The sequence below is a fragment of the Alosa sapidissima genome, chromosome 4, assembly GCF_018492685.1.
Source record: "Alosa sapidissima isolate fAloSap1 chromosome 4, fAloSap1.pri, whole genome shotgun sequence".
NCBI lineage: Eukaryota > Metazoa > Chordata > Actinopteri > Clupeiformes > Clupeidae > Alosa > Alosa sapidissima.
Window position 1 is genome coordinate 13341089 of NC_055960.1, and position 10000 is coordinate 13351088.

Below are 10000 nucleotides of genomic sequence, written 5' to 3' on the forward strand. Positions count from 1 at the left end.
TCTATAGAAGCCTATTTCAGCCACTTGAAATACACAAAACACAGACATAAAGTGAAAATAATGAGAAAAAGAGTCAACATTTCGAGATTTAAAGTAAAAATAATGAGGGAAAAAAGTCAACATTTTCAGATACAAAGTAAAAATATGAGGAAAAAAAGTTGAAATTTCGAGATACAAAATCAAAATAAACTGAGCAACATCCTAGCAACCAGCAGCATCACTTCCTGTGAGGCAGACTTGGGACACTCAGCACAACTCCATGCACTTCAGCCAGCAGAGCCAGAATATCATCATTCTACCCTCTTTTAAAATACGTCATGAGCCTGTGCTGTGAACTGCTTATTGTACAGAGGCAGGCCTTATATCCTAGTATTCGGTAAGGTCTGTTGTTTATTGTGATATGCTGTTTGCCATGTGTTGAGTGAAGAGTTAGTGAGATATTTCATATGGATGTGCAGAGCTAATATCATTGGAAAGCTTAGATTCCGCTCGAGGTGTGAGAAGGGGGAGCTAACGTTTTAGCTATTAGATTGTAGCACATGCTTTAGCAAGAATCAAGTTCACTGTTTTCGTCTTGGCACATAAGCTGTAACCTAGGTACTTTAGTTACCTGTTCATCACCACTCACCTCCACACAAGCCAGAAAACACCACAATTTGGCTGGGTGCTCACTGTCTGCCTGACATGAAGCCTGGCTATGACGTGCGTGTGCTTAGCATTGCGCAAAAGATGTGGAGAGAATGAGGGAGGTAGAGAGGGCACTGAACACAACAAGTCTAATCTCCCGACCTCATATTTAGGTTTTTAGTTTAATCAATGTTTTTGATAGCATAGCATAGCTCGGCTCAGCTCCCGCTGTCATGGCTGGAGCACAACTGCCATCCAACCAACTATACTCAGCATTCCCAGTACAGCTGCAACTGCAGCTTACTCTAGGAAACCACACACACACACACACACACACACACACACACACACACACACACACACACTCAGAGACATGCCAACAAATCAACAAATGACTATGATGTCTCATAATATGATTCACTGGTTTCTATGATTCAGTGGTTTACATACAGTATGTCAATATTAGAAAGAAACGTTTCCTCCCAAACTTTTATCATGATTAGATCGTTTTGATGATGATGTTCATGTACAGTTATGCACTGTTAGATTCACATACCCTGCTTTCCATTTTTCATAGAGAGGACTAACTGAAACTTTATGTGGTAACTAAGAATAGTCATTCATTCCCCCTCACACAAAGGGGTGGAGACTGTCCTCTCCTCAGGTCTTCTACGGGTGTCCTCTACAGCTAGAGTATGTTCATGCTGTAATGCTCATACAGAGAGGTTTGCCAAGTGGTGAACTCACCATACAGTACCATAAGAAATCACAGACATTGCATCAAACAGTATAAGAATAAATATATATACTCTTTTGATCCCCTGAGGAAAATTTGGTCTCTGCATTTATCCCAATCCGTGAATTAGTGAAACACACACAGCACATAGTGTGCACACAGTGAGGTGAAGCACACACTAAAACGGAGCAGTGAGCTGCCTGCTACGGGGAGCAGTGAGGGGTTAGGTGCCTTGCTCAAGGGCACTTCAGCCATGGATGTGGGCACAGGAGAGCAGTGCTCAACCACTTTCCCCACCCACATTTTTTCCTACTGGTCAGGGATCGAACCGGCAACCCTTCGGTTACAAGCCCAAAGCCCTAACCAGTAGGCCATGGCTGCCCCTAACAGGTAATGGTTGGTGACAGTGTTGACAGCTCCAACAAGAAGACACACTGAGGGAGAGTCTAATGTAATGTAGGGTTCAAACCAAAAATGATGAGCTGAGATGAGCTGCGACGTTCTTAAACCTTGCAACTGCGACTAGACACGGTGAATGCTTTGCGACAGCTTGCAACAGCTACCAACGATGTGCAACATTTAATTCACGCCGTTGCAACTCTTTCTGCAACGGGTTCGTCTCGTCGCAAATCTTTGGTATGAATTGGGCCTAACTCATGTAGAAGCGTGTCTGATCCCAATGTGGATGAAATGTCATGTAATGAACCCACTTGAAATAAAAACAGACCATACTTGGACTACATCATAGACGGTACAACCAAAGTCCTTTTAGGCAAGTGCCTCCACTAGACGGCCATATTGCAACACTTTTTGGGCACTTATCGGGAATCTATTTCGGGTAAAATTGCGTGTGCGCAATGCTTTACGATCACGAATCACGACACACGAACCTCGCTCCGGCTGCAAGATCACAACCCATGATTGGTACGATGTATTCACAACATACCACATGATTGGCACAATAGCACGATGTTTTTACATGTCAACTTTTTAAGGGGAGGAATATGTCTAGACGACTGCCATGTTTGCGTTACTAACTAACCCCATACATTTCTATGGGAGATTCTAACCCCATACACTTCTATGTGAGATTCTTTGAGTGCTGTGTCTCTTCATTAGAAAGTCTCTGGTGCAACTGTAACAGTCCTGGAGCACTTTGTCCAAACCTCTCTAGCTCACAGCCCATGCTCACTGAACAAAATGTGCATTCAGTCAGGAGGAAATCCAACTGAACCCCTTATAAAATAAGTTGAGGTTTTTGGATTTTTGCCATCCTTCGAACATCTAGTCAGCATTTCTGGATGATAATATTCAATTTAAGCGGTGGCAATGTTTTTATTGCCATATTTCCAAGATGGCCGTCACTTGAATCGGCATGAGTTATTTGTCAGTAAAAGCCTACAATGCCTGAGAAAAGGGGTCACTTGAAGAGGCGTTTCGTATACCAGTCAATCTAGTTTGCCAAAGTGTTTGTAGTGTCTAAAGAGGGAAGCTGTCTGAAAGAGGGAAAGTGTGTGTGTGTGTGTGTGTGTGTGTGTGTGTGTGTGTGTTTGTGTGTTTATTTTGTAGAGGATGGGAGGGTGTCAGTCAGAGATATTGGTGTAAAGATACTCCATCACTCAATAAACCGCCTCCAGTTAAACGGCTGACCAACGTGTGTGTTTCTATCCTGTTTCAAAACAGAAAGAGTGAGACAGAGAGAGAAAAACATGCGTGCACACACACACACACACATACACACACCCTTCTCTGAATCACACTCACACAGTTACACAGTTGACTCCCACTTCAACTGTGATGTGAGTTTCAGAGAGGATGCAGATGTGCTTGTGGTCTGGGTGCAGAGGCCCAGGGGCCCTAGTTGCTGCAGGCTTCTAAGAGCAGAGCGCACACACACGCGCACACACACACACACACACACACACACACACACACACAGAGAGACACACATATACACAAAAGCATATGTGCATGGCAGGCACATTGACTGCCACAAGAACCAAAATGTACAGACACTTATTTTCAGATACTTTGAGCAATGAACACATTGAGGAAAGAAAGTGTAGTTCATGCCAGTCAAGGTGAAAAATACCATTATTTAACAACATCTACCCCCTGCCCCCCCCTGCCCCCAACACACACATACACACACTCTCACTGAAAACAAAAATGTAGCAATACTCTTCTCTCGCATCGTCGCTGTCATCGTTATTACTGTATGTGCCCTTGACAACGGCACGGTTTTGACCTATTTGCTGCGCGGTGTTGCCTCACAACCTTGGCTCAAGACGGCGGTTTGACTGCTTACGACGCACGTGCCATAGGCTACATTTGACTGCTTACAACGCGCGTGCCATAGCCTACGTTTGACTGCTTACAACGCGGGTGCCATAGGCTACGTTTGACTGCTTACGACGCGGGTGCCATAGGCTACGTTTGACTGCTTACGACGCGCGTGCCATAGGCTACGTTTGACTGCTTACGACGCGGGTGCCTTCCGTCCCTTTTATGTCACTTTTGAGTAAACACATGGGGATCGCGGATAGAAATCAAGAACACTCATGCTCATGCATCTCATAATGTGAGCTCATGCATCCATAATGTCGTCAATAGGATGAAACTGTACATGTGCACATCCATAATGTCATCTATAGGATGAAACTGTATGTGCGCTTCCATAATGTCATCTATAGGATGAAACTGTACATGCGCATAATGTCGTCTATAGGATGAAACTGTATGTGCGCATAATGTCGTCTATAGGACGAAAATGTACGTGCGCATCCATAATGGCGTCTATAGGATGAAACTGTATGTGCGCTTCCATAATGTCGTCTATAGGATGAAACTGTACGTGCGCATCCATAATGTCGTCTATAGGATGAAACTGTATGTGTGCCTCAGCATGTGGGCATCCGGTCCTGTGTGCATGTTGGGATTTTCTGATTAACAGTAAATAGGTTGGTACGCACATATGTGTCTCAATAAGCATATGAAACAGAGGTTCCTGCCTTGATTACTGTGAGTTCCTGACTGTGGACATAAGCTCAGAAAGAACCCTAACACACACACACACACACACACACACACTTACTTATATAGACAGACATACACACATACACACAAACTATGGCCTTCGCTATTCCTCACTCACTCTCTCGGTTTAATTCAATTCCGTTAGCATAACATGTATATGTACAGACTTAGTAGTGTTAGTAGTGTTGCTATATTGAAAACAAACAAACAAACAAAAAAAAGAAACAACAACCAACCATCAAATACAGACATTCTATTTGTTTGTGCTGCGCTCTCTCTCTCTCTCTCTCTCTCTCTTTCTCCCTCTCGTTATACTCTCTTTCTTTCTTTCTCTCTCTCTCTCTCTCTCTCTCTCTCTATCTTTCTCCTCATTATACTCTCTCTTTCTTTCTCTCTCTCTCTCTCTCTCTCTCTCTCTCTCTCTAAGTGCAGCCAGAGTTCAGGCCGAGTAACCTGGGACATCTTGATCTACCGGTAAGCAGACTCATGCAGAGATACATTAACCACAGACGTAATGCTCTTTCTTGCCAGTGGAGTTGCCTATGATTTGAAGTGTTGCATAAAACGCAGGTGCACTCTGTGACAGCTCGCTACACAAGAAGACGTTTTGACAGACCACAAGGTACAAGGAAGCAGTACAGACAAACGCACAGGCAGAGAGAGGCCTATGTGAACACACTACATAGGAGTCAATGCAGAGAGAGGCCTACAGTATATGAACACTCTACATAGGAGTCAATGCAGAGAGAGGCCTATGTGAACACTCTACATAGGAGTCAATGCAGAGAGAGGCCTATATAAACACACTACATAGGGGTCAATGCATCTGGTACAGATACATGGTGCTTTTTCACACACACACACACACACACACACACACACACACACACACACAAACACACACACACATTGAAACTAAAACCAGCATTATTAACCTTTACCGATTCCCACTGACACTAGTAAATGACGCTAGGCGTTGTGGACGTCAGCAGCCAATGAGAATTGGACTTCAGCCCCTGAATTTTCTGATTGGTTGATGAATTGTGGAACAAACATAACGTTGTCGACAGTTTTGAGCGAGCACACAGACAAAGTTGAGCGAGCGCGACAGAGATCTCCTGACCTAGCGGAGGAACAGTTTATGTGAGCACGTACAGTGAAACTGACAGAAAGGGGGCTGATGTTGCACATACATATTGAACAGGCATAGACAATACAAATACAAACAGGCAAAGACTGGAGCACAACATAGATTCCTGTTTGCTCAACTACAAGTTTTTTTGTGCTCGAGTTTCATTTCTCCTTAAAATATAATTTGTGTGCTCGCTCAAAATATTTTTCTGCGCTCAAATTGTGCTATTGCTCGCTCATAAAAGTGAAACAAATGTAACTCCATACAACACCTGAGAATTTATATTTTTTGCTCTTGGGGTCTCCTTTGCAGAGTTCCCCCTCATGTTGACTGGTCTGACATAATGCTAGAAACTGGCAGCGCTAGACGTTGTGCATGTCCCTTGCTGGGAATAGATGTCATTTGCCAGTGAGCAGATAGCCAGAATAAAAGGCCCAATTTAGTATTCTAAAAAAATAACAGCTCTACAAAGCATTACATTTAATGTCCAACAGCACTTTGAGAGAGAAACAGAAAAACACACACACACACACACACACACACACACACACACACACACACACACACACACACACACAGAGCGGGATGTCTGACACTTGACTCAGTGACTGTAATAATCTGATTTACAGTGAGACACACCACCTGAGAGGATTACGGGCCGGATTACGAGCTGCTCCTTTCACACTAGATTGGATACCCACCTCAATCTCTCCACCACTTCGGCCTGTCCGGGGTCACACATAACAGGGCAGCATGGTCAGTGTCCTCTGATTATGCCACGGGAATACACACACACACACACACACACACATGCACACACACAGACGCTTCAAAAGCCCTGGGTCTCTAACAGCACTATCTGGGGTTAGGTTGAAGGGATTACACCACCTTTCTCATTCTATAATGCTGAGGGTCTGAATTCAGGACACACACACACACACACACACACACACACACACACTGACTCCTCTCACCCACTACATCCAGGAGTAGGAACCTGAGCACAAAGGGGGCCACTGATGTGTGCTCACTAGACACCCAGCCCACTGAAGCCTCCACATCGCTCGTCTTGGCCTCCACTTATTGAGTTTCACTGGCGCTTGGGTAAGCAGATAGCCGTTTTACACTGGGGATAATTGGAGACTTATATTTCACCAGGAACCTCCAGCACTTCCAGTGGCTCTCTTACCGCAGCTCTCTCACTGATAAGTGAACACCACTCATTCTTCACTCTCTCCTATCACTCTCTCTCTCCCTCCCTTCTCTCTCTCTCCCTCTCACTGTCCTTGAGGGTCAGGAGAGAGAGAGAGAGTGAAATGTGCTGCTCTGTCCTGGCTGATTTATTTGCCACAGGCTTTTATTCCTCCTGCAGAGGGCTGAGGAATGAACAGGGGGGGCTAAACTGCTGTGTCAGTGCAGTTTTTTTGGTCCATTCGAGGATCAATTAGCAGCGTCTAATTGCTGTACTTCCAATTATGCGGTGATAAGCAAGGGATGTGATTATCGCAGGGGAGCGGAGAAGGAAGGAAGGTTTTTTATCCCTCTTTTTTGAAGAGGTGAGCAGAAACAGAAGTTGGGGCGATGTTGAGTGAGAGAGCAAGGAGGTGTGAAAGAGAGAAAGAAAAGAGGGAGGAAAAGAAAAGAGAGAGATAGATGAGAGAGAGAGGAAGAGAAAAGGCTGGCGAGAAAGAGAAAGAGCTGTGAAATCCAGTGTATGAGGCACTGTGCACTCCCGCTGTGACCAGTCAGGGTAGGGAAATGTGTCTACTGGACACTCTTCTATGCCTTTGGGCTCCAAGTGTCCTTTGGTAAAGTGTCACCTAATGGGCCCCTGGTTTATTTTGATTTAATCAGATGCAGATTAATACAGATGGTTGTTGATAGATGGTTAACAGATTGTGGACAGTTTACTGAATATTTTTCAAAATGGGTATGAGCACATGTTATATGCAAACAAAGCGCGCCCTCACAGCTGATTTTAGAGAGGGAGAGGGAGGGGGTGTCCAGCTGGATGCCTGGGAGAGGTCAGTGGATGGAGTGGACGGAGTGGACGGGGCATTTAGCTGAAGCAGAGCATATGCATCAGCAGCAGTGCTGCTCCCAGAGTGCTGGACCCCGTGACCCCAACGCTGCCAGCGCACTACCTCTCTAGTGCAGAGCTGCAGCAGCAGGCCAGAGGCCCACCATGGAGAGAGGAGAGAGGAGAGAGGAGAGAGGAACATGGTGGAGAGATGAGAGAGGAACAGGAGAGAGGGACATGGTGGAGGGAGGAGAGAGGAAGAGGAGAGAGGGACATGGTGGAGGGAGGAGAGGGGGACATGGTGAAGAGAGGAGAGTCGTGGTAAAACATTAGAAAGGAGAGAAGGCTGTGGTTCAGAAGCTGACAGACACAAGGACGGAGGGTTCAGACAGCAGTCAAACATTTCCTTGGTTGATCTTGATGATGCCTGCTACAGTAGCCTACAACACACGTATCTGCTTATTTCAGTGACTTTTTCAGTGACAATTACTCAAAACACTGAACTCAACAAACTCACAAATAAAATGAGATGAAAATTCACCTATGAATTTGTTAATTTGTCATTTGAATACTTAAAAAGGTCAGACGTCTAAACCTTTTAGCCAATGCTGCAGTTACAGGAATTGGCTGCAGCTTATGGAGGTTTCTGAGAAAAAGCTTTCAATCAGCCTGTAATTACAGTTAAGAAAACCAGGTGACAGTCCTTTCGTTCCGATCAATGACCCATCCCCTGTTTGTCTTTTGTTTAGTCCAGCCCAGGCAATCTAAATTGGGTATTGAGCAAGCATGAAAGATAGCCTAGCACGTCTAAAAAGAGACAATGCTGAGTTGCAGTTTGAAGATATCAGCACAATTCCTATGACTTTAAATTAGCGTCTCCATGGGTCAAACTAGTTTAGTGTCAAATCAAATTGTTGGCTTTGACAAAAAAAAAAAATGGTCAATCTAGTCACAGAGATGCAAACATTTGTAGAATATCAGTCTACATTTACTCCTTACCTTAAGTGTGTGGACAGTGATTATTACGTTTACCCAAAGCTGCACTTTCCAATTTCAGGCATTTTTATCCTCTGGCCAATGTTCAAAAACTCACACCGAACCAATAACTTTATACAAATACAGCTCAGACAGACCATGAAAATACATTGTCAGTCCATGAAATGGAATTCTTTAGAGTCAACTTTGGTAGCTGTCTGTTGGCAACACCACCGTCATGGTGTGCAGTTCCCTCGCAGCACAAACATGGCTGTAACATATAGCCTCCCTTCACTGAGTTTTCAGTTCCACTGAATGAAACCATTTTTTAAAAAAGTCAAGTGTAGCCTACCCATAATGCAGCAGCTGCTGTAACTGACTTCAGGGTAATCCTTCCTTTTTATAGTTCCCTAATAGCTAATTACCTTGTAAATACACGGTAAATCATAGTATATTATTGGGTATTCACCACAGGTAACATGAAGGTAAATACAGGGAATGTAAAAGGAAGGAATTAAGTGAATTCAGACACACATCCAAGCACAGAGATGGACAAAGTCCGCACAGGGCACAACGTCTATACACCTTTATCCCTCAGAAAGAACCATGGGTTTGTACAAACATCTGCAGGGATATCCTTATATCCTTAAACCTCTTGCATCACAGGTGACTCCGATCCAAGTGCTGATCTGGTGCGGGGTCCACACCAGACCCGGTGCCAGAGCTAGCTACTCTTTAGAAGCCATGGTTCCCCCTTCAGGACCCCCCCCCCCCGCCCTTCACGCCTCTCCACCCTCCCAGTCCTGAGAGTCCTGCGACAGCCGCCTCCTCCTCTCCTCTCCTCTCCAGCTGAGGCTGGATGAGACCGCAGCACTGCTGCTCACACTTTTCCGTCTGGACGCCTGTCTTGCCCTGGCCAGCGTGCATTTGAGCAAGAAGCAGGACATTTGGACGGACAGATTGGGACTGGCTGTCCCCTCTGGCTGTGTCGCTGCATCCTCCCCCTACTTGCTCTCACATCCACAACACCCCACCCCCCCCACCCCCGCCCCATCACACACACACACACACACACACACACACACACACGCCTTACAGACGGGCAGCACACAGAGGAGGCAATGAGGACCCCCTTATAGCCAGAAGGCAACGGTAACCAACGGTAACGAGTGCTTTTGGTATGGAGCAGAGAGCAGCTGGACTGCAGATGAAGGACCTGCACCTCCTGTCTCAGCAGTTCTGCCCTCGCGAGCAGCACTGCCGAAAACCAGGCTGCAGTGACGCCGGCTGCTTTAAACATGGCTCCTGATCAAACTCTGTTCTGAAGCTTGCAGTTTAAAAGATGACTATACTGTTCTAACACTGTTGTAAAACTGGAATTAAAACATGGCTGCTGTTCTGAAGCTGACAGTTTAAAAGATGTCTACTAGCACTGTTCTGAAGCTTTCAGTTTAAAATATGGCTGCTGGTCTAA

General features: G+C 45.2%; 1 long non-coding RNA gene across 1 annotated transcript in view; it reads right to left on the bottom strand.

Moving 5' to 3' along the window:
- LOC121706778 overlaps window positions 1–10000 on the bottom strand; it is a 21341-nt gene that overhangs the window by 1265 nt on the left and 10076 nt on the right. The gene's annotated exons all lie outside the window — the stretch shown is intronic.